Source organism: Coffea arabica, chromosome 10c (genome assembly GCF_036785885.1).
Source record: "Coffea arabica cultivar ET-39 chromosome 10c, Coffea Arabica ET-39 HiFi, whole genome shotgun sequence".
Lineage (NCBI taxonomy): Eukaryota > Viridiplantae > Streptophyta > Magnoliopsida > Gentianales > Rubiaceae > Coffea > Coffea arabica.
In genome coordinates, this window is record NC_092329.1 from 24722339 (window position 1) to 24729060 (window position 6722).

At 38.0% G+C, this 6722-nt stretch overlaps 1 long non-coding RNA gene across 2 annotated transcripts; it reads right to left on the reverse strand.

Annotated features, from left to right (window-relative positions):
* Positions 1–545: 545 nt before the first annotated feature.
* On the reverse strand, positions 546–6366 carry LOC113688766 (uncharacterized). Of its 2 annotated transcripts, XR_011822271.1 has the most exons (4): positions 6113–6366; positions 3721–3781; positions 1344–1406; positions 546–743 (listed from the first exon to the last, which is right to left on the reverse strand). It is a non-coding gene; the product is annotated as an uncharacterized lncRNA (long non-coding RNA). The 2 variants fall into 2 exon arrangements; XR_003448106.2 differs by lacking the exons at positions 546–743; positions 1344–1406 and adding an exon at positions 2679–2875.
* Positions 6367–6722: the final 356 nt, after the last annotated feature.

Genomic DNA, 6722 nt, shown 5'->3' on the forward strand with positions numbered 1-6722 from the left:
AATAAGATCATGAATGGCACCTGAGAATAGTTAAGTTTAATAAGTGTGAGTTTTGAATGGGAGAATTAAGAGTGATCAAAATTGGTCACGGAAGGAGAAAGTATTTAGGGTTATTTATAAATCAAGGTATGAATTTCGAGTACGAAATTCTTTTTCAGGAGGGAAGGATTTGAGGACCCGAATTTTTACTTATTTTAATGGCTTAATTAATTATTTATTCACCCGTTTTCTCCGAATAATTCATTTCAATCATTTTAAATCCATTTATATGGAATAATATCTCCTTTATGTTTTAAAAATGTTTTGTTAGAAAAATTTATTTTTCGGAGGCTCGTTCGATAAGAAATGGCGAAGACACGTTTGTCGAGTGTCGCGCCCCATTTTTAATAAGAAAAATAAATGACGAGTTTAGAAAAATGGCGTTTGATTCTGTGACAGCCCCACTTCCCCCTTAGGCGAACCAGAGGGTTCAATGGACCGCCTGCCCAACTCTCGCCGGGACTCAGTCGTTCACTCACACAAATCAGAAATAGAACCACAAGAAAGAGCAAAACGAGAATCCAAAACTTAAAACAAAACTTATATACATTGCTATCTCAGAAAGAAGCACAACCGTCGAGAATACAAAAGTTCTCAAGTCACCATACAACCAGCCCGTGCCAAGCACTAGGGCGAGAACCAAAACAAAACCAAAACTAGACCCAGCCAGTCGATACAAAGCTCTCGCCCTTGCTCGCCTTCCCCTGTTAAGGAAAACAAAACTAAAGGGATGAGCTAAAAGCTCAGTGAGGTTCTGAACATAGAATCAAGCCATAAATCAAACAATAAGTCAAGAAACATTTACAACATTTACAATAAGTCACACATGAGAAGGATACATTCGTTCATTCGTTCGTTCTCCTGTCATTCCCATTATTCCTTCATTCGTTTGAAAATGCATTTTTCATTTATCAATAAAACTCTCGTTTGTTCGTTCGTTCATTTCATTCAACCCTTCCTGGGCATTGGCCAGGCTCCACCAACCTCCACCAACCTACAAGGTAATACTCGAGAATACCAAACGTTCACCCAGGTCACCAAATCGCCCGACCGAGTCCGCTTCTGGCTCGAGTCGATCGGTAACAAGGGGCAGGGCCCAGTTCAGCCAAAAAGCTTACATTCATGCACAAGTACGTTGCAATCATTCAATCTTTGAAAATTTCACATTTATTTAGGTCGAGTGCGATAAAGTACACACTCGCCTCAAAAACTCGTTTTGGAAATCATTGAAAGCACTTAACACGTTATCAAACAATAATACAAGTCATGAAGTCAAGAAAATACAACAAACAAGGAACACTCACCGAATTATGCAAAATAACGTCCAAAATGTCCTATCGGATCATACCCTCGGTCACCGAGAAAACCTATGATTCAACGAGAAAGAATATTACAATTCATCTAGCAAAACAAGTAAGTGGAATCAAGGAACTCGACTAGTTACAAGTAAAACGGATAAAGGTGACTTTAAAGTGAAAATAAAGCCATTTGGATCTGTGGACGGAAACAACTAGGGTGTCATAAACCAAACTCAAAGGGTTATAACAGTTCCACTAGAAAACACTTGAATCAAAGTCAAGTCGGAATCCAGCTAGATAGGCTCATAAATATATTTTTTTCGTAATCGTTTATGGGGTTCAAAATCAATACACATTCAAGTAGGTATTATGGCCTACATGTCTTCTTGACTGAGAAAACCCTAGGTCATACCTCTATATTTTGGTATGAAGTAGTAAATAAGCATTTGAAGGTTCAAATGGAAAATGTAGCATGTTCTAAGATGGAAAACGGTCATAGTATTTGTCAAACAAAAAATATACAAGTTCAAATAGAAACTTAGCCCTCGAGCGAAAAATTGGGCAGCACGCCCTTTGTATTTTCCTATTTTCCAGCCAGTTATGGCTTCATTGTTTTCCTCAATCAATCCCAACATTGCATATAACATAAACAGCCACTCAATATGCTCAAGACAATACAAGGACAAAAATTTAAGCTAACAACAAGTGCGGAAACGAAGTTTACCAAAGACAGTTTTGACGGGTTTTTGCGGAATGGACACATCTGAGGCTAGGCTTATCGGATTGAGGTGCAACTTATACCATTTCGAAGCTAAGACATGGGGCTACATGGTTGAAGAAGGCCACTCAGTCCAGATCATAGTGTAGCTAGGTCAAAATTGACATATATGAAACCAGAATCTCACAAACAGGTTGGCTAACCGTACAATTGTTAAACAGCAATAACTCAGGCTAACGAAATCCGATTGAAGTGTATCTTATGGTGTTTGGAAGCTAAGACAGAACCCTACATTTCTTATGAAGACCTCCAAGGCCAAATCATGTATTTTCATGATCAAAAATGGAAAACTACACGAAAACAGAATTCTGGGCGCGAAACCGGTTTCATGGACAGTCAATGGTATTTTGGTCATTTCACATGCTACAGTGGTCGGATCAAGTTGAAATTTTGTAGGAATGTAGTTTATACCATTGGCTACAACTTTAATGTTTTGGCCAAAATCTAATTTGTGACAGCCCCACCTCCCCCTATGGCGTACCAAAGGGTTCGGCGGACCGCCTGCCCAGCTCTCGCCAGGACTCACTCACTCGTATCTTACACATACATCCATAGACAAGAAATAACATCGCAATTCAAACTTATAATATACATCGAAACTCAAATCCAGATACAAAGCTTCTACATACCAAAATATTTCAAAGTGTTTACAATTCGAGTACAATCAACCCTGGTCGGGTACTAGCACAAGTACAAATTCAAAATTCAAAACAACTAGACTACACTAGTCGGTACATGTCTCACGCCTCACTCGTACCCCCTGTAAGGAAAACAAATGTAGTGGAATGAGCTAAAAGCCCAGTGAGGTTCCAAATAGCAAGTTGACCATTATTTAAAGGTACACGTATCAACGTAGCAAAAGATAGCGAGCATAACAAGTTCATAAAAGTGAACACTAACACTTCAAGTAGCAAATTTCCAAATGAACGAGTGTAAAGTGCTTTTAGTTTTTAGAAGAAACCATAATCCAATAGGCAATAATCATTTCCAAGTATAAGGATACGGATGGCTCTCAGGAGCCAAGTTCCCATTGCTTCACCAGAGCTTCATCAAATATTAGTTGACACTCCGTCAACTTTCAAGTAAAGTAACCAATCCAGTAGATCACCACTTAACTCCAATCTCCGTCCACCAACCAAACCCCTTACCGGGCCCGAACTCCAAGATAAACACTGGTGGTAATACTCGAGTATACTGATTAGTTGAAGAGATAACACTCCACTCGACAACACTAGATACCCATGGTTCATTATCCAATCGACCAGGCCCTTGCCGGCTCGACTCGATTAACTAGCCAATGGGGTTTGGGTCCCCAAAAAGTCGATGAGATAACACTCCAATCGACTGAATCAAGATAAAAGTACGGAGACGGGAATGAGAGGTACCTCCCACTCGGATCGAGTGTGGTACATACTGCCGCTCAGTACTTACAAGTCACGTACAAGTATCTCAAATCAATTGCAATAATAAACAAGTACCTATCACATTAGGGCAAGTGCGATAAAATACACCCTTGCCCGATCATACCAATCACATATCATTCGATCATATTGGTCAAATATTAAAACCAGCGTCCAGTTCAATCAGGTATTTGGAAGCACTCACCAAGGGTCTAGTGCCTCTCAAAAGTCACGTTCAGGTCCAACTCCTTGGTTGGAGTCTAAATCTGCGATAAAATATCATTTATGAATGTAAAACTCTCTAAAGTTCGAAACATAGGAGTTTCGCTTCAAGAAAATCAAGTAAATGCAACTCGTTTAAGTAGTATTCACGATACTTATCAAATGCCGAACAATTCATGCTCGCTCTTAAACCTTTATAACTTTGAAACAATTATACTTTGAAATACCATTTGAGTCGAAGAAATGGAGAAAACGTATTTCTATTAGTCGTAATTTTCATTTTTTCAAGCGTACAAGTTTCGGCCGAATTCTAACTCATATACCTCGATAAAAGAAGATGCAAATATCCTAGATGGTTCACGTGGTATTCGCTCTCAAGCCTTACTCGAGTCGCAAGTATATCTACCTAGCTCTCGAGTGCAAATTTGGGCAGCACGCCCTTTGTATTTACCTATTTTCCAGCCATTTATGGCTTCATTCTTTTTCTCAATCAGCCCCAAAACACAAACAAATAATCTCATCACAATAGTCGTTTAATAGGCTAAAAGTCATCCAAATACAAGGCAATTCTAGCAAGTAAGCTTCACTTGGAAATTCGAAAATAGTGGCTAAAAGCTAAGTACAAGTCTTGACCGCTTTAATTAAGATAACTTGTTAAAAGAGTAAAACTTTGAGGAAATAAGAGATACATTAGCGAGAGAAGTTCAATAGGGGTACATTTGAAGTCAAGGAAGTGGAAAAATCAAGGTAAGAGGTTGGAAGTAGGCCGTCCGAGGTTTTAAAGTCAAGAAGCCCATTTCTCTGCTTTAGGAATCTACCGAGATGAATAGTAACAGTAAACTTTAAAAATTCGCAACTCGAGTTCAACAAGTCAAAAAATTATGAAAGTTATACCATTGTAAAATAGATTTTTAGTACTACCACATCCTAGAAGACACATTTTAGAGATTAAAATCACAAATAGGCCAAATATTCGATCAAAGTCAAAAATTCATTTTCCTGAAGAAACAGGACATTCAAGCAGGGCAGCCTACTTTGAGGATTCACGGATAGCAGTACACATGGCGGAAAAATATGAAAGTTTTACAGAACAAAGGCCCATGAGTCTAGTTTGAAATGCCACTGACGGCACCTCAATTGGATTTTTCTACACCAAGATATAAGCATTTTACTGAAACTGGTCAGTGAAATCTGAAAATCTGGAAACTCAATTTCACTTGTGAAAAACTTCTTTTTCTCTTTTAAAACCACAAGACCTTTATTCCAACCACCCATACATTAAGTATGACATTCATACCAGCAATTTTAACATAATTTAAGCATCAAATTTCAACAAAAACCAAAGATATGTATATTCTAAGTTGAAAGTTTTGTAAGATGTGTAGACTAAGTTTAAATCATTTCTATTCAATAGTCATGGATTCTAAGTTGATTGTAGTTTGGGTTTTGTTCCACTACACCAATGAATAGCAACCAGACTAGGCCAACCATCATGCAGCTTAACTGCACCAATTAATAGCAATCTAAAGTTTAAATACCCACTTCCTCAAAACATTGACATGTTTTATAAAAGGAGAAAATTTGAACTTCACTACCATTATTCTTATACGGAACCTGGTCATATATCTAAAATGGAAATTAATCATATACTGTATCCTTGAAGAGCACTACCTAAGGAACCAAGAGACATAGATATTGGCACCCAAATCCGTAGTATATTGGTTTTCACAGCAGCTCTCTCTTTGAAGCATCTGACACGACTTCTATTTCAGAAACTCACCATTGTTATCTAAAAATAAAGCCAAGAGTGCAGCATAGCAACTAGAACAACTTATATACGACTTTCACAGCTAATAATCCTATATAACCTGAAGTAGATATATTTCATACTTCTGCTAACATGAGTCTTCAAGGAAATTCTAGTTACAAGCGTTAAAATTCTAGCTTCTTAGCCTCGGTCATCTCAGAAATTTTCTAGCACCCAATCAGCCTTTAATCTAAATTTTCTTCAGCAAGGTTCATTCTTAGCTAAAGTCTACCATTCATGTCCATATACGTGAACTAGAGAGTGTATATCAGTCATGCACATAAGAAACAATCAGAAAATCTCAGCTTAGCTCAACAATATCACATAACAGCTTCTATTGAGCATTTCCAGCACTTGGTCAGTATTTTAATCTTGATTTCTTCAGCCAAACCTCTTATAAACTTAAGGTAAATGTATAACATATGTTTCCTATCATTGGTTTTCCAGAAATTTCCAGCAATAAATCCAGTCTTTACAACCAATTTCTACTTCAATCCAACCTCAAGGAAATATACATCAAAAGCCCTCTAAAGTATGTGAAAGAAATTAAAGTTCCAAGTCATGTTACCTTTAAAACAAGCTAGAAGTTAACTCCCCTGTTTTGGTCCTTCTACTCGATCAAACAAGCTGGAAATGGAAACAAGACTCAAGCTTCCTTTCAGTTTTCTCTCGCTGGTTCCTCTTGGCTGAAGTGGAAACAAAACAAGGGAAATTTCTTTGTTTCCCCAAATTTTCTCTCGGCTGGAAGGTGGGTGCAAGACACAACCTTTTCCTCTCAACTCTCTCTACTCTTTCTCGGCTAAAGTGGGACAAAATAAGTGAGCAGTCTTGTTTGTCTTTGTTTTTCTTTCTCTCGGTGGTTGAGCTAAAGAAAAGAAACAAGAGGAAGTAAATTTGGCTTAGTCAACTTGCATGCTACTTGGTCAAAAATGGAGGCAATGGAGAAATATGTCTCTCTCGGTTGGGCAATTGGAGTAAGACAAGGAAAAACCATCCGGCAGCTTTCCCTTAAATTTGTTTTTTCCTAGTCTCTTGCTTAGTCAAAATTTTCGGCCAAGAGAAGAAGATTATGGCTGATATTTCAACTCCATGGTCGGCCAAGAGGTAAGAAAAGGAATGAAATGTCTTGGTCCATTTTGCTTCCAAGGTGAAGACTAAAACTAGTCTTGATCAAAGTC